The sequence below is a fragment of the Saimiri boliviensis genome, chromosome 1, assembly GCF_048565385.1.
Source record: "Saimiri boliviensis isolate mSaiBol1 chromosome 1, mSaiBol1.pri, whole genome shotgun sequence".
Taxonomy (NCBI): Eukaryota; Metazoa; Chordata; class Mammalia; order Primates; family Cebidae; genus Saimiri; species Saimiri boliviensis.
The window spans coordinates 296,581,428-296,605,664 of NC_133449.1; the positions used below are offsets into that span (position 1 = coordinate 296,581,428).

General features: G+C 44.5%; 1 pseudogene; it reads left to right on the forward strand.

Moving 5' to 3' along the window:
• The first annotated feature begins 1,047 nt into the window (after nt 1-1,047).
• On the forward strand, nt 1,048-23,038 carry LOC101029589 (dol-P-Man:Man(5)GlcNAc(2)-PP-Dol alpha-1,3-mannosyltransferase-like; annotated as a pseudogene).
• The last annotated feature ends 1,199 nt before the right edge of the window (nt 23,039-24,237 follow it).

Here is a 24,237-nt window from a genome sequence, read left to right on the forward strand (position 1 = left end):
TGGGGAGTCAGAGATGGTGAAGATGTACTCCCTGTCTAGAGGGTGTTCACTGGCCAGGTGAGCCCCAGGCAAACCACTGAGCACAACGGTAGAGGCACAGCCAGGGTTAGCAGGGTAGGGCAGGCCTTTTCAGCAGACATCCAGGCATACTTCACAGAGGAGATGGGCCTTGAATTCTGAGCTGGAAGCTACAAAAGGATTTTGCCAAGAACAGAGCCATGAGAGTTAGTGCATTCCCAGGGAAGAGGGAACCATTTTGGCAAAGGCACCTGGCAAAACAGTATTGGCTTAATGAAGGGAGATGTATATTAGTGTATGGCTGCAGGGAAGGTCGTCTAGGGAATAATAAGGAAAGATTACGTAAAAGTGGGTTTCAGGGTCTTTAAGTTGCAGGGAAGGAATCTGGGCAGCATTGAGTTTTGTGGGAAGTCAGGGAAGGGCAGGGAAAGGATTCATATAACAATTTGGACTGCCAAGGAAGAGAGCTTTCTAGGGATGGACACAGACTCCAGTGGATGATTTATGCCAGTGTGTAGATTTATATACATATATTGTGCGAGTGCAGCACAGTGTAACAGGAAGCGGGGCAGAAGCTAACGGGCTTGTCTTCTGGAAATACTGGGGGTGGTGTGATGCAAAGATGGAGACCCTGAGGACACAGCCTCGTACTGTGTAGCTGTGGCCAAATGACCTTTGAAGAGGATCTTTATTCACTCATTGTAAAACGAGGGTAACAAGACTTTCCCTTGTGTTGAAGTAATTGCATATATAATGTATCTGGCTGACAAACTGGTGCCCAGTAAGTGAAAGAAATTAAAATCTGAAGACACAAGACACAGTCAACATCTTAGTGCTGATTAATTTCTTTTCCCCCTCTTTGCTGCAGACTGAACTTTCACTGGAAGTAGGTCTACATGGTTAACAAAAAGGCCTTCTTGTTTTTTCCAACTTTTTTTTTTAAAGTTCACATTGTGCCCGCTTCGCAGATTCACTGCAGCGGGCAGTAGCTGGCCCGCTCTTTCCTGCAGTGTAACAGTGCCCTCTGACATGGCCGGTGGGTGTGCAGATCAGAACTCGGCGGCTGACCGCTGGCAGCACATGCAGCTGTCCCTTAAGGAATTCTCTCTTCTTCATTTCCTTTTGAACACACCCTTGGGAGTCAGTCTGGGTGTGGCTTTTGGAAGTCATGTGAAGAAAATGTCCTGTCTGACAGCTGCCTTCTCTGTAGGTCACTCAGGGTCTCCCCTCCCACCTCACCACTGCTCTCTCCATTTCTTGGGGTGACTTCTGGGTTTTCTATGAAGTGGGGGCCTCCCAGAGGCAAAAGGCCTCACACTGAGACATGAGCTTCTTTTCTCTGACTCACCCCGGCATTTTTGGTGGGCTGAGTGTTGAGAATCTAAACGTCTACACCTGCATTAGTTTACTGTCTATGCTAACGTCCATTTATTCTTCCACTGTCTTAACCAACCTGACGTTGCTACTGCAGCTAACTCTTGCCCAGGAAGATTAGACTAACAAACAACATTTCTGTGAATTTCAATTTCTCCAAAATCAATTAAAATCGACATTCGGCTACTCAGTGTATAATCAAGAACATTAGATGTTCTCTATTATACCTTAGGAGAGGCACACATCCCTCCTAAATGAGTACACCATGAACTCTAATCAATCCTAACCACCCTTCCCTTTTGAAAACCTGCCTTAAGCTAGGCACTAAAAACCTCATAAATGTCCCTCCTTTGTTCCACCCTTTCCAAGATGCACCTAAGGTAATCCAGATGGTGCTCCTCTGACTGTGGTAAGCGACATGCTCATTTTTGCTTTATCACCAGCCTGCTCTGGTAGGACTTTCGGGGAGCAGCATTTCATAGCAGAAATGCCATCGTGGCCAGGTCGTTGTAGTTGCCTTGGTGTCCTGTGCTCACTGTTGAGTGCAGGTCTCTTTGAGGACCAAGCAAGGTGGTTAAAAGTGTCCTCGTGGATCTAGATGCCAACACTGACCAGCACCATCATCTGGGGTAAGCCCTGTCGCTGTGTCTGCAGGTGGTGGTCGGAATAATGGCTCCAGAGTTACCCACCGCCAACCCCTTCTACCTTATTTGGCAAAGGGGACTTTGCAGATATAATTGGGCTTAGAGATCCTGGGGTGGAGAAATTGTTCCTGATTACCCAGAGTATCCCTAAATGTAATCACAAGCATCCTTATAAGAGAAAGCAGAGGGAGGTTTGATAGAGAGGAAAGGCAATATGCAGATAGAAGCAGAGACTGGAGTGATGCACTTTGAAGGTGGAGAAAGGGGCCAAAAGCCAAGGAATGCAGGTGGCCAACAGACGCTGAAGAGGCAAAGAAACGTGTTTTCCTCTCCAGCCTCCGGAAGGAGCCAGCCCACACCTTGACTTCAGACACTGGAATGTGGCTGACTTCAGACTTCTGACCTTCAGAACTGTAGGTCACACCCAAAACATTTGTCTTGTTTCAAGCCATCAGATTTGCGGCAATTTGTTACAACAGCAACTGCAAACAAGTTAACCCATTTTTTTTTTTCACAACTTTGAAGTGCATTATAGACACAGGACCTATCATCTAGGGTTTTTACAGAGGCTAAATGAGTTAACTTTATACATAAAGCTCTTGTATCAGTGTCCGAGATATAATAAGCAGACAATAAATGCTAACAATTGTTATTATAGGTCTCATGTCTCTAATTCTGAGTATTATATTATGTCTGTGTGGCTGCATATGGGCAGGGTGTCTGTCTCAACTCTGAGAGACAGTGGTTGGCACCTCCATGACTATTTTCTGACTGTCAGATCAATGAGTGGTGCACAGCTTTCTCTACCATGCCAGAGAGTCATCCCTTAAAATGCCTTGTTAGTGAAAGAAAGCAATTGAAGAGGCGATTCTAAACAGTACAGAGTCCAAAAGTTGTTTCTGTTTGTCTTTGAAACTATATAGCATCAATGGCAGTAGAATTATCTTCTTCATTTTGTCCTAGTCTTACATAATTCATTTTCCCTTGATAAGCAACCCAAAGATGGAATACATAGGGGCAAAGGAAGTGAGGAAGGGAAAATCAACCACGGACACGTAGCAGAGACAGTGCAGCGGTGCAGGCACTCAGATGTTCTACCCTTAGACAGGAAACGACCTGCAGCCCCTGTCTTATTCAGGGCTCTCCAGAAAAACAGAGCCAATTGGAGACAGATAGATTGATAAAGAGAGAGATGGATTTGTTTGCTTGTTTACTTATGTATTGATTGGAATTGGTTCAAGTGATTGGAGGAGCTAGTGAGCCCTAAATTCCCGGCAGGGAAGGCAGGAAGTCTGGAAATTCAGGTAAGAGTTGATCTTGCAGCCTTGAGCCCGAATCCCACAGGGCAGCAGGGTGGCGCCTTGGCAGGGTTTCTGTGGTACAGTCTCAAGAAAGAATTTTTTCCTCTTTGGAACATGTCAGTCTTGGCTCTTGAGGCCTTCAACTGAATGGATGGCCTACCCGCATTAATTTAAGAATCTAATTTTTAAAATAGCTTCACAGCATCATTTAGACTCGTGTTTGATCAAACAACTGGGCACCATAGCCCAGCCAAGTTGACATATGAAGTTAACCATTGTAGGCTCCAAAATGCCTAAGAGGGAGCTCACGTGTTTTTATCTTCATCATTCTTCTGATGGTCTCATGAAAACCCACCAGAAAAAAAAAAGGAAGACATGACCTTGGGGAAGCTAGATCGAATTTTCATTCCTTTTCTTTTTTATTTATTATTATTATTTTTAGACAAGGTGTTGCTCTGTCACCCAGGCTGAAGTGCAAATGAGCAATCATGGCTCACTGCACCCTTGACCTCCTGGGCTCAAGAGATCCTCCCCCCTCAGCCTCCTGATTAGCAGAGACCACAGGTGCAAACCACCACACCCAGCAAATTTTTGTGTTTTTTTGTAGAGACAAGGTCTTGTCATGTTGCCCAGGCTGGTCTTGAACTCCTGGTCTCAAGCCATCCTCCTGCCTTCGCCTCCCAAAGTGCTGGGATTGCAGGCATGAGCAACCGTGCCTGGCAAGACTGAATTTTCAAAACAATTCACCTGAACGTTCCCTCACATATCTTGTAGACAGCCAGCAAGTTCATCTTAAATACTGCCTAATTGATATTTTCAGAGTTTTAGAACATGCCTAAGGATGTCCACATGGTGAATGCAGCGTGGCTGTTCTAAGCCAGCCTTGAGGGCTGTATGCACCTTTGCCCCACACATCAGTGAGACTCACAGAAAGTTAGGTGGGTGGGATCTGAGTCTTGATCAGCCATCAGCCTGTGGACAGTGACTATTTGTAAGATGACGCTGGGTCAGTCTCAGTGATGTAGCTGGAATTTTCTGTTCTTACTGTTCTCTTCTATGTAATACCTGGTTCCTCAGTTGTCTCTCAAATGCCTTAATAGTTATAAATAATGTCTGAGGATGCACATGGATATGTGATTTTCCTGCAATTTGTTTTTCTGTTGATATTTTCTACTTTATTTCAGGAAAATTCTCTACCAGCTTTTTTTTAGTGAGGCATTTCATAAACATCTCATTTTGATCCTATATCATTTTTCTCAGTTTTTGGAAAATTCTGATAGATTTTCTGAAGTGCCAAATTATGCCAGGCTAGAGTGCTTTGCCCATATTTCTTATTATGTTTAATTAAGGAAAGATAGTCCCCAAGGCAGGTTTTTATAATTCTGTCTTCACATGGTGTTGTAAGGAGATCCATTTCTACTTTGCAGAGTAAGAGAAGATTCCCATGACTGTAATCCCTGTAGGAACAGCTGGCATTTTCTACATCTCATTGAACACATGGTTTGAAGCCACCTTTCAAAATGTGGTCTTTCCGCAGCACAGCTGGGATATTCCTGCCTTCCCCGCTTCCCTACCATGCAGGGATGTAAAAGGGCAGTTCTGTCTCGTGGGTGTAACAGATTTCTTCCCTGCCTCCCCCTTGTCTTCTCTCAATGAATATTTAGTGGCTGTCAGCTGGGGACGGCTCTCAGCATTTCACGCACCAAATGCAGCATGGACACAAACTTGTCCCCAGGCAGGGGACAGCAAGAGGCGAACACCGGAAATTGCATGAGTTAGGAGTCACTGACTGGTAGTGGGTGAGGGGCACATGGTAGGGACAGATTGGCAGCTGGATCAGGGTGGAAAACCAAACGCTGACAGCTGAGACGAGGCACAGACTTGCCACGGGGACGAGTGTCCCCTGGCCCTGGCCAGGCTGGCCTCCAGGGGGCGTTATTGGAATATGCAATCACCCCAAAGCACTTCGACTTGCAGAAGATCTGGGACATAGTTTGCTGTTACCACCTCAGAGCATTTCGGTGGGACATGAGGAGTGGAATTGAAGTTAAAAACCCATCCACCATTTCTAGTTAGTACAGTAAGCTCCTAATTTACAGAAATGCTTGGGAAATTGATAATCATGATAAAGTCCTTATCCCTCTTCCTCTTTTGACCAAATCTTTCTAAAATGCACAATTATAATTTCTTATCTTTAAGTACATAGTAATTATGTTATATGTGGTATGCACACTATGTAAATATAATTTATCAAACCATTCTTTGGTGTTTGAAGACTTTCTAATTCATTACTTCATTCCAGACATCAATGACAACAGCAGGCATGGAGCAGGTACGTGTGTGAGCTACCTACTAATAAGCCCTGGATTTGGATTTTATTTTGTGAAATCCTTGGTGCGGGCAATTTTTAAATAAATGTTTTTTCAAATTTTATGCAGAAACTGGAATGCATCAACATGGTCTTGTTCATAATCTTGTTAATGATGTCATCCAGAGGACACCAGGAACACACCTGTAACCCAGCAAAGTTGAGGCCATTGGCTGGCTCATCACAAGAAGGAAGGCTTTGCACCATTGGGCCCCAACAGCAGCTCAGCAGCAGTGAGAGGGCCTTGGGAAAGGCTTGGAGGGTTTGGCTTATACAAAATGATCTTGGGGAGGGTCAAGGAAACAGGTTGTGATGGTTAATATTGACTGTCAACTTGACTGGATTGAAGGAGGCAAAGGATTGTTCCTGGGTGTGTATGTGAGAGTGTTGCCAAAGGAAATTAACATTTCAAACACTGGATTGGGAAAGGCAGGCCCACCCTCAATATGTGTGGGCACCGTCTAATCAGCTGCCAAAGCAGCTAGAGTAAAGCGGCAGAAATTGGAATGAGCTGAGTCTTCCAACCATCATCTCTCTCCTGTGCTCGATGCTTCCTGCCCTTGAATATCAGACTCCAAATTCTTCAGCTTTTGGATTCTTGGACATACACCAGTGGTTTGCCAGGGGCTCCCAGGCCTTGGGCCACAGACTGAAGGCTATACTGTCTGACTTTCTGCTTTTGAAGTTTTGGGACTCAGACTGGCTTCCTGTCTCCTCAGTTTGCAGATGGCCTATTGTGAGACTTCACCTTGTGATCATGTGAGCTGATTCTCCTAATAAACTCCCCTTCATATATACATCTATCCTGTTAGATCTGTCTCTTTAGAGAACCCTGAAAAATACACAGGCCATGCTCAGATTGAGTGCTCTCTGGAAATGGGGGTAGCTGTGTGATTGACTATCTTAATGACTGTCCTGGAAGGTCAGAGAAACGCAGTGAGGCTGGTGCTACAGTTGGTGAAAAAGCAGCAGCTTTGACTGGATAGTCAAGGGTTCACATTCTCTTAGGACAGAGGTGGCTGCAATACTTATGAAAGGCATTTGGCTGATGTGTTCTTAAAGGAGAGAGAAGCTGTCTGTGTTAGTTATCTTCAGCCGCATAATAAATGACCACAACCTAGTGACTTGAAACATCACACATCAGTTACTCTCAGTAAGTCAGAAGTTCGGCCACAGCCTCCGCTCTGGGTCTCACCAGTCTACATTCAGGGGTCAGTCAGGGCTGTGGTCCTATCAGAGGCTCTCTCGGGTTGTTGGCAGTTGTAGAACCGAAGTTTCCTTTTTGGGGGGATGGTCACCTGGTGGATTAGTTCATTTTCACACTACTGATAAAGACATATCTGAGACTGGGTGATTTTTTCTTTTTTAAAAGAAGTTTAATGGACTCACAGTCCCCCATGGCTGGGGAGGCCTCACCATCGTGGTGGAAGGCAAAAGACATGTCTTACATGGCAGCAAGCAAGAGAGAATGAGAGCCAAGTGAAAGGGGGAATCATAAAACCATCTGATCTCATGAGACTTATTCACTACTGTGAGAACGGTGTGGGGAAACGGACCCCATGATTCAGTCATCTCCCACAACACATGGGAAATATAGGAGCTACAATTCAAGATGAGATTTGGGTGGAGACTCGGTGAAACCGTATCAGCTAGGAACCACTCTCAGCATCCAGGGTCTGCCACAGGACTGCAGCCTTCTTCTTCTTCTTTTTTTTATTGCATTTTAGGTTTTGGGGTACATGTGAAGGACATGCAAGATCATTGCATAGGTACACACATGGCAGTGTGGTTTGCTGGGACGGCAGCCTTCTTACACAAGTCAGCAAGAGGGAGTCTCTCTGGCTCCACTTGCTAAGGCGGAATCTCATATCCGATGTAACCATCACATTTGCTGTATTCTATCATCTAGAATTATGTCACAAGCCCCTTTGTGCTCAGGGGAGTGGATTATCCAAAACACAGATCACTGGGAAGGGCTGACCTTAGGGTGTGTTTGCTATATCACCTAAGAGTATGTGAAGCATCTCTCTCATTTCTTACATTTCTTGAACTTTTAAAAAAGTACTAAAGGAATAAACATAGACAATGTAGGTTACATGAATGAATACAAAGAAGGACATAGTATCACTCCGAATTGTCATGACTTCTACCACAAAGATGATCACTTGTAACACTTGCATGTATGCGCTGGACCAGGGTTTTACAGACCATCCCAGCTTCCTTCACGTGGGACTGATGACTCTTCAGAAGTATGGTATGGGACCAACCACACGTAGCAGGTCACCAAGAGGAGGCATCCGTGTCCACAAAAGAGACATGAGCTTCTGGGCAGCTCCTGCATCTTCACAGTGAAGGCCACTGCTCAGCTGGGCACATGGATCCCTGTGTTGCTCTAGATGTGACTTTTTTTGATGTTTGACTTTTCACACTGTAGTGGGGGTTAAGGGCAGTGCTGCAGGCATCCTATAGGTATAGCCTACGGACACTGCTAAATACCCTACAACAAGAATGACGGTCTCTGACCACAAAGAATTGTCCAGCCTAAAACGCCAACAGTGCCAGGGTGGAGAACACTGGCCCCAACCTTGCACAAGTGTGTGAAGCTAAAGACATTGTGAAGGTTTCTCTCGTTTTGTCTTTTGTTATTTACAAACGTGTTCTTTTCTCTCCCAATCATGCTTCAGAGTTCAACCCAAGGGAAATGGAAATTGAAAGAGTGAAAGTCACCGGTTTCAAAGAATCTACAGAATTCAGCATTTTGAAAATCACATAGCAATTTTGGGTAGGCATTCACATGCACTAACAAACCAGGCAAACCTCCCACTCCCAGGATACAGTGATGGAGAGTGACAGAAGATCTGTTGAGCCTTAAGGAATGAGGGAAAATTGTGTTATCAAGTGAAGGAACAGCACAGACCCAGACGAGGGGATGCAGCTCGGAGCCAGCAACCCAGGCCTCCTTCTCCCTAGGGTGCAGCACTGGCTGATCCCTGGATTTTCGAGGTTGCACATCCCAGGGCCTGAGAGCGCTTTATAGGTAGACAGTTCTTTGGGACTTTTGGGACACAGCACTTGAAGAGAAGTTTACTTAAACTTTTCTCTTGGGAGCCTGCGATCATTTGAAAGTAACAGAAGAAAGTTGTTGGGCTGAGGAAACAGCTTCAACAGGCACTTGGTGAGAATGGGAAGCATCCATTCATTGAGAAATCGCCGGGACAAAGGAGGAATTCACCGGATCGTAACACTGAGAAACTCCAGAGGCTTCTGGCTCACCGCTGGGATTCCACAGATGAGGGTCAGAGGCAGAGGTGGAAGCTGGAACGGTCAAGCCTGCCCTCTCCCCGCCTCTCCATGGCTCTGTACTCAGGCTGTTTCTGCAACTTGACATGAGGCCTGGCTCCAGGGAAAGCTGCCGGGTCTCATCTCCTCACTGTGCTGCTCAGAGGTGGAGCCTTCTCAGGGTCAGCCCAGCTCAGGAGCTCCTCTCCAGCTTGGTCATCAAAGCTGTCTGGTCCCAGGGCGGTGCTGAGTGACAGTCATGCTAGTCATTCCAATCAGCCACTTCAAACCCAATGCACATGTCTGATAAAGAGGTAATGCCCTGTCTCCAAGACACAGGCTTTACAGAAACAGCTTTAACGACCTCTTCGCTTAGAGACAAGACTCTTAGTGGTGGAACCGCAGGCACCCATGCAGGATGTAAGACAGCGCCTGTATGTACAGGAACCGAGAAGTGTGTAGAAAAATAAATACTGTAATAGATAATAAAATGTATGTTTTTTTATATGCTACTTTCTCTTTCTCCTTCTCTCTCTATATATACATACATGCAAAAATACATTCATTCTATAGAAAACATGAAAGATATATTCTTTACACATGAAATTTTAATGTATTAATTTTTTATGATTATATGAACATCACAAATGTAATTTTATAATTGTTTTTACTTATCAATAAGTCCTAAACATAAATATACACTGACAATATCATAGTTTTTTAAAAAATATCATAAAATAGTTGAGAAACATTCCACTTTAATTTATTCCTCTTAATCCCTGTGGTGGTACATTAAGTGAGAGTTGCCCAGCCTCGGTACTGTGGGCAAGCAGTCAGGGTCAGCCATGCCTTTTGGGGGACCCTGTCCTGGCCACTGTAGTATGTGGCTTCACACCCTGGTCTCTGCCCACTTGATGACAGAAACATCCCTTTCCCTCAGCTGTGACAATCAACATTGTCACTAGAGATTGCCAAATGTCCTCTGGAAGACAAAACCACCCTAGGTTGAGAACCAGTGACCTTTTTTTTTGAACTATCATCATAAGACAAAGCCACCTGAACTCCTTGCTGATGTCTCCCCACTTCTATCTAATTGTATTCAGAGGGAAAATTCCTACAAGCAACATTACTGTAACAGAGAAGAGGTATCCATTTGAGAACTTTGATAAACATTCGCCAAATTTCTGTTGAAGTATCATTTCTAAAAAGTTAAAAACATGACTCTCATACAAACATATACAGAACAAATGTCAAAGGTGTATTTCTCTAATGCAGTGAGACAGGCGGGCAGGGCAGTGAGGCTGCAGCAGGGTGGGGGCAGAGCGCAGAAAGAGGTCGCAGCAGCCCTGGAGAAGGTCATTCGGTCATACAAGGACACCCTGATGCTTGGGCTGTGGTCCCTTCAAGTCTAGGAGGTGTCGTTCCTTTGCATCAACACCAGGCAAGACGCATGCACACTGCTCTCAGTGCTCTGTGTGAGAATCCAGGGACCCTCGCTTGGCTGTGGTAGATTCTAATCAGCAGAAAATAGTAAGTCAAAGCAAAAACAGTTACCCCCCAATGAGAACGTAGAAAGACAAAGCCATCCTTTTGCCTATTTCCAAGTTTTGATTTTGCTTTCTTCCTGAAATTTTAAAATTTACCTTCCTGAAAACTGAAAAATTAAAAATTGCCTTCCTGAAATTTTAAAATGTACTCTCCTTCAACTGACTCAGTTCCTTCCCATAACCAATCCAGTAGGAAGGATTATCACTCACTTTTTAATTCTCTGCTGGACAGATAAGTCATTATTTTGTTTCCATTTATTTCATTACCAGTGAGGTCAAATATATCTTCACATATTTATTGGCCATTTGTGTTTTAATTTACTTTGCCTATTTATGTCCTCCTTCCATTTTCCCTTCAGGGAATTAAACTTTTTCTTATTCATCCTACATCTGTATAACACTAGGCATTTGTCTTTCATAAATGTTGCATATATTTTTCTCCATTGTTCTTTGCCTTTTCATTTATATTTTTCTTTAATATAGAAATCTACATTTTGTCAAGTCCATCAGTTTTTCTGTGTGTTTTCAATTCTGGAATTATGTAGAAAAGTTCCTTCTTAACCCTGGGATTAAACCTTTATGAATGCTTTTTTAAAAAATATATGTAGAAGTTATACTTAAATTTGTTTTCCATCTGAAATTTATTTTAAAACAAGATGAGGGTTTGTCATTAACTTTTTTTTTTTTTTAACCAAAGAATTAGCAAGTTTTCTTAACTTTGTTACTGAGTAATCCATCTTTTGGGGTCATGTGCTCATGTGTGAATCCGCGTGTGTGAGGCCATTTCTGGACTGTCTATTCTGTTCCCTCGATCTGCCTGTTGTCTTGGCCCAAGGCCATACAATATAAATTCCTGTTGATTTATATTATACTTCCTCATCTGACAGAGTGGGTCTTGTTTTCAATGTCACATCTTTTATCTGCAAGTAGATAGATAGAGTGTTTATTTTTATAGGATTTGCTTAAGTTAAAAGGTGTGTTTTTCTTTTGAGAACAGTGATTTTTTCATTCCCTTATCTAGCCAGATACGTTCCCATTAAAAATGCCTTTAACTTCTTAGTGAACATGCTGTGGGTAGACATTTCCCTATGTACTGAAGGGCAGCACCAGTCACCTTCGGTATTGTTACCAGGGCTCATTTTCCTTTTCCCAGAGTGCTTGGAATATTGAGGCCCATGGACAAAGGGCGGGTGTCTGACAGCTGGCAGAGAGCCCCAGGCACTAGATGAGGTGCAGGGACTCTCACAGCCCCACGTGATGGAAGGACCAGCTCACTTGCTATGGAGAGTCAGCAGATCTTAGCTCCTTTGCTTGTTTTTATTAGCTTCTCAACCAGCTCCTCGAATTGGGCTTCATGGACCACTCTAGGCCCATGAGGTTCAGCCGAGCGGCTGGAGGAGAGTGCTTTTTGGTCAGTGAGGAAAAAAGTGCCAAGTTAGATAATACCTAGCAAGTTCCTCTGCTGCAGGACCTCTTAGGACCTTTATCTCTGATATCCTGGGACTCTCCCAGAATGTGATGATTATCAGTCCTTGGTACCCTTCTTCAAGAGACAACCATCAACGTCTCAATGAATGCTTGCCTTCCGAGCACCGCTGCCTGGGAAAGGCTATATTCTTCATATTATTATTTTTCTCAAACAACATTGTGAGAAAAATGAAATGTCTCTGGCAGTGAAAATGAGAACAACTGTAATTATTTACGCTCTTTGACAACAAGGATAGAATTCACTCTACCTTTGGTGACAGCTGCTATTTTTATCAGCGTGTTCTAAGCATTTTCTTGGCAGTCCTCGCCCCTTCCTAAGGAGGCGTGGCAGACAGGCATTGCCACTCCAGCATGCCGAGGAGTCCGAGGCTGAGACCCTGGATGCTGTGTGGCCACGGCATTTGCTTCGCAATCTTTCCGTTGGTTCCCAAACATATTTTGTAGTTTTCCTTTGCTGTGTAAAAGTTGCTGCAAACTTAATTACTGAAACCAATAGCCGTTTATTAGCTCATAGATCTTATAGGTCAGAAGTCAGGGTGAAGCGAGGCTGGATCTTCTGCTAAGAGTTTTGTGTAGTGAATGTGGGTGCTGGCCGGGCATTTTTTATTTCTGGAGGCTCTGGGAAGAGTCTGTTTTGGCTTTATGCAGGTTGTTGGTGGAATTCAGTTCCTCCTAGCTGTAGGGCTGAGAACTCCAGCTCTTAGACACCGCCCACATTCCTTACTGCATGGGCCCCTCCATCTTCAAATCAGCAGTAGAGAATCTCCCTCATGTTGAATCCCTGTCTCCCTCAAATGTCCTTCTTCAGGAAGAGCCGCATCACCTGATGAGGTCAGGTCCACCAAGAATAATCTCTGTGCCCTGAAGTCAATCTATTGGATTCATCTTCAAGACTTCAATTTGATTTGCAAGATCTCTTCACAGTAGAACCTAGATTAGTAACTAATTTATTAACTGAGTGACTATTCGCATATATGAGGTGGGAGGGGATTTCACGGTTATCTTAGAGCATTGCCTCCCTCACTCACTTCATTTTCATCAGGGGCATCAGGACGCACTTGCTTCTGGTCTTTCCTGTGCTCCTAGGGTCATCCATGTGTGATTGGGGAAATCACGAGTCTGAACAGATTTGTTTTAGTGTGAGTAGAATCCATCCGAAGATGCCGATGAGGACAACCTGGAAAAGCATGCCTGACAAAACGCATTCCCTTCTGCCTGCCTCCTGTTCTAGAGATAAAAAGAATCGGCATAGTTGTCAGGCACTTGCCATGTTATGCATGATTTTAAAAGTGTCCCTTTGGCTTCCCTGTTGTTTGTGGTTTATATGATGCTCCATATATTTGGGGCAGTCACATGTGGAGCAATCATGGCACTGCTATTCTTGACGGGATGTTAATATAACTCACCTTTTGTTTGCTCTCAATAAAAAATCAAAAGAAATTACCAACCCCAAATCTTCACACTGAGACATTTGGAGATGAATGTCCCGTCCTTGCACCAAGCCATTGTATTCCTCAGGCTATAGCTGACCCCATTTTCTGAACTCTTGATGGCAAAGTTGTGAAAGTTCTTCTGTGTGTAAAGTTTTCAATGAGATCCCAGCAAGTAAAAACATTGGCGGCCCTAACAGGCTGCCTAAGGCGTTGGTGGGATGGCTGCAGCTCTCCACATTCTGAAGCATTGGGAAAGAGGTGCTGAAGAGATGCTGAGGGAATCATCTACTCAGCCTCCACCAGCCTCCTCTCTGCGGGAACCCTCGGCTGTCCTGACTGAGGAAGCTGGATTTCCTATTTCCATGTGAGGTGAGCAAAGCTACTCTGGGGGCTGGAGAAGAGCCCCCTGCATGGTTTCCTCTGCTGGGGGGCCCAGTCACCAACTGCCTCCCCTTCCCAGCTGTGCCCTCTGAGCTCTGAGGTCATAGACAAACTGAGCCCAGAAACAAGGGACTGAGGCTCATTTTGTCAAGCAGACCATATTAATATCATTGAGCTGCCTGGTTTTAATTTTCGAACACTTCCCAACTGTCTATTTAGGAGTGTTGAAGGCCAACCCCATTCATTCTTTCCACCATTTAATGGAGATCGGAGCTGTTTAATGACTGTCCTGTGAGGAGGAAGGGATACAGATCAGAAACAACCAGAGAGTGATGAGAAAGAATTAGAAGTTGGAAGAGAAAAGCAAGATAATAAAAGTGTAATTTAAAGCATCATACTTGCACAATTACCATGGTGGCTTGCTTAACAGGGAATCTAAATTTATTTCATTGCTGAGAATCCATTGAGAGAAATAAAATTTAAGAAAATCTGGGGGCCATCCCAGTTCTTCTCAACAACTATATCTAAGGGTTCTGTCCATGGGAAATAGAGCTCTGGGGCGATTCAAAGTGCCACAGCCATCACTCTGTCCCTCCGCCTGCCTCCTTCCGGCCCCAGCCCACTGGGATGGGCCCTCTCCTCCCCTCCTGCTTTCCTTCCTGCCCACCATCCATGTCTACTGTTCTCCCAGGTGCCAGAGGAGAGGGTTTGAAACCTTAGGAGCATCATGTTGGGCTCCTCCTTGAAGCCCTCTAGTGGCTTCCCACTATGCTTAAAATAGAATGCAGATGTCCCAAAATCTAAAATGCAATGAAAAAAATAAATAAATAAAAAATTAAAATTAAAAAACAAACAAACAAACAAAATGCAAATGTTCAAACACCTGTAGGGTCCTGCATCATTTGGAGACCACCTGTTCCCACTGCTGCCTTCCCCTTTTTACTTACCAAGCATGCCAGGCATGTCCCGCTTAGGTCCCTTTTCAGGTACTGGGCTTCTGCTTGGAGTACGCACCCTCCCGCCAGCTCTTCCCACACGAGACACAAGTCTCCATTCGCATTCACTTCTGGAGAGAGGCCCTAGCTTCATGGAACGGAGTCCATGGACACAGCAGTCCCACCAGGTTGGCACGGGGCAATTTGTCAAATATTCGGCAAATGAATAAAGAAGGAGGTGCCTAACATCTCTGATATTTCAAGAAGTTTAACCACTTAAGCCAAGAATTAAGATTGGTTTTAGCTCCTAAGTTCAGTTTATTTTATTGGGTACCGTATTCCAAGCAGCACAGGAGCTTCGGGAGCTGCACTGTCCCACATGGGGGCCATTAGCCACACGCAGCCATTGAGGTATACATTTAAATTAATTAACATGAAATATAATGAAAAAAGACTCAGTTCCTTAGTCACATGGTCCACATTTCAAGCGCCCCGTCGTCACGTGTGGCCGGTGGCTGCCTACTGGGCAGTGCAGATGTACAGCGTTTTTGTCATCGTCACCAGTTCCATTGCACAGAGCGGTCATAACATTTCACTAAAGGCATTGTCATCCTCTCTTAAGAACTTCAGACCGCTGGGAAAGGAAAGACGAGTCAATGCCATCTAATTAGTTCCTAGTAGATGTATGAATGGGGGCTAAGGATGTCCAGAAGCCAAAGGGGTCCTGCAATTGCTGACGATTGAGCCGAGTCTTCAAGGAAGACCAGGAGTTACCAGGCAATGAAGAATGTAGAAGATTAGAAGCGGACCCTATTAAGTATCCTGAAAATAAATACAAATGTAAAAAGCCTTCAGCACGAGACGTAAAGCTCTGAGTGCTTGTGTGTTAACTTGCCCATTCTTCTCTCTTCCCTACAGATTTTGTTTAAAATGAAAGAGCATGCCACTTTTGTTCCTTGGTGAGACTGACGTACACAGAAGCATATAAACGAAAGGTGCTGGGGAATACCGGGCTAACTTACATGGCACAGCAGCAGCTTAACTTGCATTTGGGAGACAGAGATGGAGTAAGATTGTGTGAGATGCTTAGTCTGTGTGGTTAATATACAAAGAACAGACATTTATTTTGTCATTGTTCCAGGGACTGGGAAATGCAAGATCAAGGTTTGGTGTCTGATCAGGGTCCAGTCTCTGCTTCCAAGATGGGCTCTGTCTGCATCCTCGGGAGGGGAAAAACGCTCTGTCTTCACTTGGTAAAAGGGACAGAAAGGCAAAAAGGGCCTAAGCTCATTGCCTTCAGCCCTTTCATGAGGGACCAATCCATTCACGAGGGTGGAGCCCTCTTAATCACTTCCCAAAAGGCCCCACCTTCTACTTCCACCACAACGGAGATTAAGTTTCAATATGAATTTTGGAGCGGACGCTATATTTTCACACAAATAAAAGCTCTCAAGAGGGCAGTCAGGGTCTCAGCTTTCTGTAGATGAGACACTCCTGTAGTAAGCAGTGGTTTCAGCTTTAAAATGGGGTTCATCCACAAACTTGGGTGCTCTGCGCACTCACCGTGATCATGGCTTAGCCTCCTCCCCAGGGGGAAGCTAACTTGGCATTCTCTCCGATTCCCTCGATGTCAGTTATTTTCCTGCCAGGATAAATGGTTACCAGCCCACCTGATATTCAAGAGTCTCAACACTCCACACCATCTACCTGCCTTCCCTTTGTGACTTTGCTTTCTGGTGTCCATGTTTCAGCTCTCCAGTGGGCAGACAAGCAGGCAGGTGAAGTTTATACAAACATTTCACACTCAGGTCTTTGTCCCAGCACCTGGTAGCAGGTACATACCGTAGGAATACAGGGCATTTCAAGTCACAAGTGACCAGGTGCTTTACTGTTTGGGGGAACCGGTACTCTCGACTGTGATTTGGTATTGCCCTTGTTCTCCTAAGTCCCATTCCTGGGACTGTGGAGCATAGAGAAATAAGATCGAGGACTTCCAGATTCCTTGGGAGGCTCCAGAAGCAACCGTATGGGTAGTTCTACTTGGAATTCCTGGAATCTGTGTGAGGAGCAGGTGGGAAGGCAGAGAAGAGAGGTGGCAGGCTGAATGGACCTCTAGGGGTCAGTTGATGGGAGGAGGAAGGGAGTATGGCACCGATAAGAGACTCTGGAACTGCTCACCCGGAACGCAAGTGAGGGGAACACTGACCTCCATGTCCAACTCCCGGACGTGTCTGTGCTCCTCACTAGAAAAACGCTGGCAGTGGCAGCACATCTATACAGATAAGTTGGCTTTTCCTTGCCCAGTCTGCCTGGGCCATTTTTCACAGCTTTTGGAGGCTGCAATTGCTGCCACCATATGTCGAGCTGGAGACGATGCAGCCAGCTGAGCTTCATGCAGAATAACTGTCGGCAACCACTCCAACTTTAAATTGATATTAATGTCAGGCTTGCTTTTTATAGTTTTCTTGAAGGTTTCAACAACAATAGACCAAGGCCAGTTTCATGGTACCTGAACCTGAATCAATCTCACATTTTTCTGATGTGTATTTAATTCGGCTTTGGCACAGGGTCTGTGTTTTTCTTGGGTTTTACATCATTTATGAGGTTGCATGGATACACTCTAACAAAACATCATCCATAATCAAATGAGACTCAGAAGAAAGAAGCACATGCCAATTCCGACTAATCTTAGCCTTTATGGGAATAGCTATTTGCTATGAATGATTAGCCAAACATCTGTGTCAACACTTTCTGAGCTGCAGATAGAAATGTTGTTAATCACCACATTTACAATGATATTTCTAGTTCCATGCAGGGGAAATGCTCTACCACAAACAAATCTGTCAACTAAGCTCTTCTGAGTAAAATCTACTCTACTGATTAAAGATATGGATATTAGCAGCATGGGATGTGTGTGTGTGTGTGTGTGTATGTCTCTGTGTGTGTGTGTGTATATGTGTGTGTCTGTGTGTGTGTGTGTGTGTGTGTGTGTCTAAATGTTTTGTCTTATTTCACACTAAACATTTTAATAGAATGACTCCAGTTACTCTGATATCACACTACGGGGCCTATATGTTTTTCAAGCACTTATGTGATTAAGTCTGACAAAAAGTTTAATAATTGAATCCATAGTACAATATTTGTACCAGAGTCAACATCTGCACCTAATCATTCTATACGTACGTGACGATGTTGAGCTTATTGCGGGGGACATATTTCTTCTGGTGATTACAATACACAGCCGCCAGGGAAATGTGCTGTTTTAAAGTACACTTTTGCTGCACTGAGGGGATGGGGTGGGGACAGTGTGGGCTATGCCCTGGCAGGAACGTCTTCTCTTCTGCTTTGGGTCTGGTGATCTGTTCATTTCATCTCTTCTGTTCATTTGTAACATCGGTTTTTAACTTCTGTCTGCTGAGTGGATACTGAATGAAGATGAAATGAGATCTGTACACATTAGTGGCTAGACTATTTATTTTCTCAAATTTAGAAACAGTCATAAGATGTAATTCATGAAAAACCCGACATTGTTTATAACCTGGGGCAAGACCGACACATCTTTTCTGTGTTTTCCTGCACTGGCGAACTCAATGCAAATGGGGCATTTCAATTACATCTGAATCAACTGAAAGCACCCATTGATGTTGGGTTAAGTGGCCGTCTCTGTTTTATCAGCTGCATCCTCTGTGGGCATATGAGACTTTCCAAAGCCCTCAGAGGAGGCCAACATGAAACCTTTGAGTCATCAGATCAACTAGAGACAAATACCTTTAGTTTAATAAAATGAAGTTTTAAATAAAATGAGTTTTTCTTCTAAAATACTGTCCCTGTTGAATTTGGCTTCCTTTTTAAGCCCCCAAACCTTGGTATGGGAGAGTAAGGGATAGAAACAGAGGAGTGGAGATGTTTCAGCCTTAGATTCCAGTGGTTCTTTGAATTAGTAATGGCAATGGAATAGAATTTGGTTTCAGATTGGATCTCACTCTGAACGAGAGGTTTCATCTTTTTGTTTCCTTAAGCCTGCTTTTTACTTTGTAAAAGTTCACCTATGAGGCAAGTTATCAGGCAGCTAAACTAGAGAAAACAGCTCAAGTACATGTAGGTAAGAATATGTGTATGTCTTGCAAAACTCCTGAACTTCTGGGTTGCTCAGGAGAAAGCAGTGGTTTGTGATCAACTCCCAGTACCTCCACATCACAGAGACCTCAGCCTGGCGCTTGGGATCTGCCCGCCTTGTGTCCAGTGAGAAGCCTTGGATTGTCCTGATTTTTGCACATTTAACCAGGAAAACAATTTATTACCTTTACTGAGAGGACTATTTAAACCAAAAAGTATCTGAGTCAGATCTGAATCAATTCAGAGGTTTATTTTGCCAAGGCTGAGGATGTGTCCAGGAGAAAGAGACAGGAGTCACAATAGGATCTGTGCTCAGGGCTTTTTCCAAAGAAGGTTTTGAGGACTGCAGTACTTAAAGGGCAAAGAGTGAGCAGCAAGGGAAGGAGGAAAAGTAGGGAGAAGGTAGATGATGAGGTGAGTGCTACATTCTGGTGAGGCTTTGATTAGCACTCACTGAATCCACATTTTACATGTGAAGAGAGGGGTAGGAAAACACTTAATTATGCATTTGTAAATCTGCACTCAGTAAACCTGCATTTTATATAGGATAAGGCAGACATAGAGCAGAGAAAGAAATCAAATATACATTTGCTTCAGGGTGGGTGGAGGGAGGGAGGAATCTAGTCTGGTCTTTGTCCCGTGCCTGTGAAGATAAGCTACTACTTTACACTGTTGGGTGAGTTTCCATCAAACTCTAGGGTTATGGGTTATAGAGGGGATATGTATTTTGAAATATTTGAAGGTCCATAAAAAATTTCCCTGTGAGCGATTTGGGAAGGAGGCCACCTGGGGAGATACATGGCCTTCTGTCATTGCAGCCATCTGTGTGGGAACAAAAGGGAAGGCAAGCTTGCTTCTTTCTTTCTTTTCCTTCTGCATGACTTAGTTCCCAAGCTTAACTCTCGCCTCGGCATAATGAGTGTGGGGTCCAAAGATTTTTGTTTTCCTTTTACACCTAAAATGGACTGAAGTGATGATTGGTTTTTACTTCTTTCTAAGTTGGCACATCTGGTGGCCAGGAGATACGAGGTTCTACATTTGAGTGCGGCCTGACCTTCTGCCCGGGACATCCACAGCATCACAGGTGCTCCTTAGCCCAGCATTCCTAGCATGAAATTCAAGTTCTGGAAGAAGCTCAACTCGGTCTTCATGGAAGCAAATTTATGTATCCAGACCAAATTTAAAAGAAAACAAAAATGCAGTGACAAAAGGCACTCAGATGCTCAAAGCAGTTTCACCAAAGTGGAAGTAGTCTGTAATTTTTCTCCATAACTTTCTCCTGCACCTCCCAAATCTGTTGGGCTTCTTCCCACCTGCGCTCGTGACTGTACTGGAGGATGGTTGGGACAGCTTCACAGGGGAAGCAGCCTCCACAGACTGTGCGTTAGGAAGACTGTTGAGCCCTGTCATGGCTGAAAGCCCCTGCTGGCCCTAAGCACCCGCTCCCCTGGCCCCTTTCTTAGGAGCAGTGCATCTCAGAAGACTAGCACCTTTGGGCACCTGCATTCAGGGCATATTTAGAGTACACACTAAGTGTTTTAATAAACGAAGTGGACTAAATGCTACTGCTCTACTCCCACATCCCTTACTTTTGAAAATATTACTTATTGCAACAGACCGGTGACCATTTGAAAACACATATTCTTTCTTGTCCCAGGTGGGTTAATCACAATTGTAGACAGAATCCAAGATTGCTTGCTTTTGAAAGACTTGCTCTGACTGTAATTTTTATACTCAAAGGAACATTTCCATTAAGGCTGTATTAGTCCATTTTCACACTGCCATGAAGAAATACCCAAGACTGCATAATTTAGAAAGAAAAAGAGGTTTAATGAACTCACAGTTTCACACGGCTGGGGAGGCGTCACAATCATGGTCGAAGGCTAAGAAGAAGCAAAGGCATGTCTTATGTGGCAACAGACAGGAGAGCGTGTGCAGGGGAACTGCCCTTTATAAAACTACCAGATCTCATGAGACTTATTCATTATTGTGAGAACAGCATGGAAAAAACCCAATTACCTCCTCCTGTGTCCTTCTCATGACATGTGGGGATTATAGGAGCTACAATTCAGGATGAGATTTGGGTGGGGACACGGCCAAACCGTATCAAAGACTTACTTTGTTATTATGGAAGCTCAAAGTAAAAGGTGATTTACTTCAGTGTGAAATGAGAATTAACTTGCTTTTTAAGTCTCTTTGTAAATTAACGGGAACACTAGGGCTTTAGCAGAAGCCTGGGGTGAGACAACGATGAACCTGAATACAGTGTTCATTCCGGCAAATGAAATAATTTAAAGTCAGTCCCAATAAGTTAATTGACATTCCTGATCTGAGTACTGTCATCGTTTAACATGTCCTGGAGAAAAAATTCCCCTTAGTGATATTCCTGCTTTGGTGATCTTAAGATGTGTAATTGACCTGGAAGTTCTGGCTGATGAGTCTTTTTTTTGGAGCAGTCTTTTGGGGCTTTGATTTTTACTCTGAGATTAGTTTGGTGACATTCTTACAATTTGAGTGCTTTAGAAGGGTGCATAGATCAATTTGACCCTCTGGAACAAGTTGCTTTTGAGTCAAATCTGTACTGTATGATCCCGTCTGCCCATGTTTTCTTTTGTTTGTTTGTTTGTTTGAGACAGAGTCTCTGCTGTCACCCAGGCTGGAGTGCAGTGGTGCTATCTCAGCTCACCGAGTGCAGTGGCACAATCTTGGCTCACTACAACCTTCACCTCCCAGGTTCAAGCAATTGTCCTTCCTCAGTCTCCCGCGTAGTTGGGATTACAGGCGCCCACCACTACACCTGGCTGATTTTTGTATTCTTTTAGTAGAGATGGAGTTTCACTATGTTGCCCAGACTGGTCTCCAGGTGGTGATCCACCTGCCTTAGCCCTCTAGAATGCTGGGGTCATAGGCGTGAGACACAGTGCCCAGTCCTGCCCATGTTTTCTCATACCTGGCTCACCAGGATGTGTGGTTATCTTCTTTCTTTCCCTGTACATCCTGTGTCAGTTCCTACACAGGTACCTAGATGACTCCTATTAAGAAGTCTGAAAATTAGTGAAAGACGCAGAGATCAACCAGAAGGCCTGCATGGCCCAGGTGGAAGGCATCATCAGTGGTAGCTATGACTCTGCCCAGCTGCGGGATGACAGTGGACCACTTGTGTACCCAGCTGGTTTTGTGTCCATCTTTATAGGGCTGTTCTATGCCCCTGGCCAAGGCACTGACATTCACATGCCCAGAACATCTTTGCTGTGCTCTACCTGGCCACCTTGATGCATGTCTTCTTGACCTACCACCAGACGTGCAAGGTACCTCCCTTCATCTGACTTTTCATGTGCCACGCCTCTTACCGGGTTCATTGCACCTTTGTGCTGTGGCTCTTCTGTGACTCAGTGGCCTCAGTATCAGCCTCCTGCCGGCCCAGCACTGGGCCTGGGGCTGCTGCTGTTTGGGCCTGGCAGTCTCGGTGAAGATGAACGCGCTGCTCTTCACCCCTGGGTTACTGTTTCTTCTCCTCACACAGTTTGGCTTCCGTGGTGCCCTCCCTATGCAGGGCATCTGCGTTGGCCTTCAGGTGGTGGCCATTCCTGCTGGAGAAGCTCACCGCTACCTGTCCTGCTCCTTTGACCTTGGCTGCCAGTTTCTGTTCTGCCGGACAGTGAACTGGGGCTCTCTCCCCGAGGCGCTCTGCCTGCACCTGCCTTCCACCTGGCCCTGCTGGCCGCCCACCTCACCCTGCTCTTGCTGTTTACCCTCTACTGGTGGTGCACAATGGGGAAATGCATGTTGCCACTGCCAAAGAATCCCTCCAAAAGGAAGGTTCCACCCCAGCCCCTCACACCTGGCCAGATCGTTTCTACCCTCTTCACCGCTAACTCCATTGGCATCTGCTTCAGCCACCCCTTCCATTACCAGTTCTACGTCTGGTATTTCCACATGCTGCCCTACCTCCTATGGGCAGGACTGCATGCTGGCTCACACACCTGCTCAGATTGCTGGTGCTGGAGCTCCTGGAGCTCCCCTGGAACACACACTCCTCCACGTCCTGCAGCTCTGCTGCCCAGCATGTATGCCATGCCATCCTCTTGCTGCAGCTCTGGCTGGGCCTGCAGCCTTTCCCCAAGAGCAGCCAACACAGCAAGAAAGCTCGCTGAAATCCACCCCTTTCCCTGCAGTACACTCTCACGACCTGGGGGCGATAGACTCTGTGCCCTTCCAAATTAACCTTGCCCCCCCTCACAAACACACACACACACACACACACACACACACACACACACACACACACATATGTATAGACTTCCTCTCTATATAGAGAGAGGGACTCACACAGGATGTGCAGGGAAAGGGGACAGACAGCCACACATCCAGTCAAAATCACCGCGACCTTTACGTATCTTGATCAACAATGCTGTGGATACGATATTGACACGAAGACACAGAGGGAAGCTGAACTCACAGGAATACACACAGATCTCGTATTATCTGCTGGATTAGTCCATTTGTATAAAATCTGCTAATTTTACAGGAGTTGACTTCCAGCTTTTGGAATGAATTTTGGACTTTCTAAATGGTTAATTTGAGCCATTCAGAAATTATAATTTGTTCTCTATTTTTTAAAAATAACCACTTTTGATTGGGCCACTTATATGTTTGTGTTCTTAAAATGTGTGATAGCTAAGTAATTGAATCTACATGCTCTATTGTTCTGGTTTAAATATTCAGTTTAGTTTCGATATAAAGAAAAACATGAAATATGACTGTTTGAATTTATTGTCTAAGAAATTTAGTTGCATCCTTGCCTTGGGATGTTGTCTTTCATTTTTAAGCACAAAAGGCCTGGGAAAACATACTTTTGATAATGCCTTATTGATTTTTTAACTATGTATCTGAAAATAGATAGAATAAGGTAGGTTAAAATAAACCAAAGAGTTGTTGAAAGTTCTCTGCTTTCAGTTGTTGGGCACTTATAAATCTATCCAAAAGACATCGAATGGCAGGCGGGAAGGAAACAAGGAAGAGAAGAGAGTGTGATTAGACTGTCAATGAACGATTTAACAACCATTGGAGTAATGTGCTGGAAATTAACTCGGTGAGTGGAAGAAATATGCACTGGAATGGCTCCTCATTAAGTATCAGGGAACCATGAGGGGGAAGATGTGAGCTTGTCCACACTCAGCACCAGGGAAAAACTGCTCCAAATGAGGACTCAACATCTCCCTAATCCTTGAAAATCACCAAATATTTTAAAACTTGCTGATTTTACCAACGTTTTTTATTAGCCACTTTTCTGCAAATGGAACATGACTCACTTCCTTTGGACAAGACTGGTCCGTCCCCTTTCCCGCTGGTT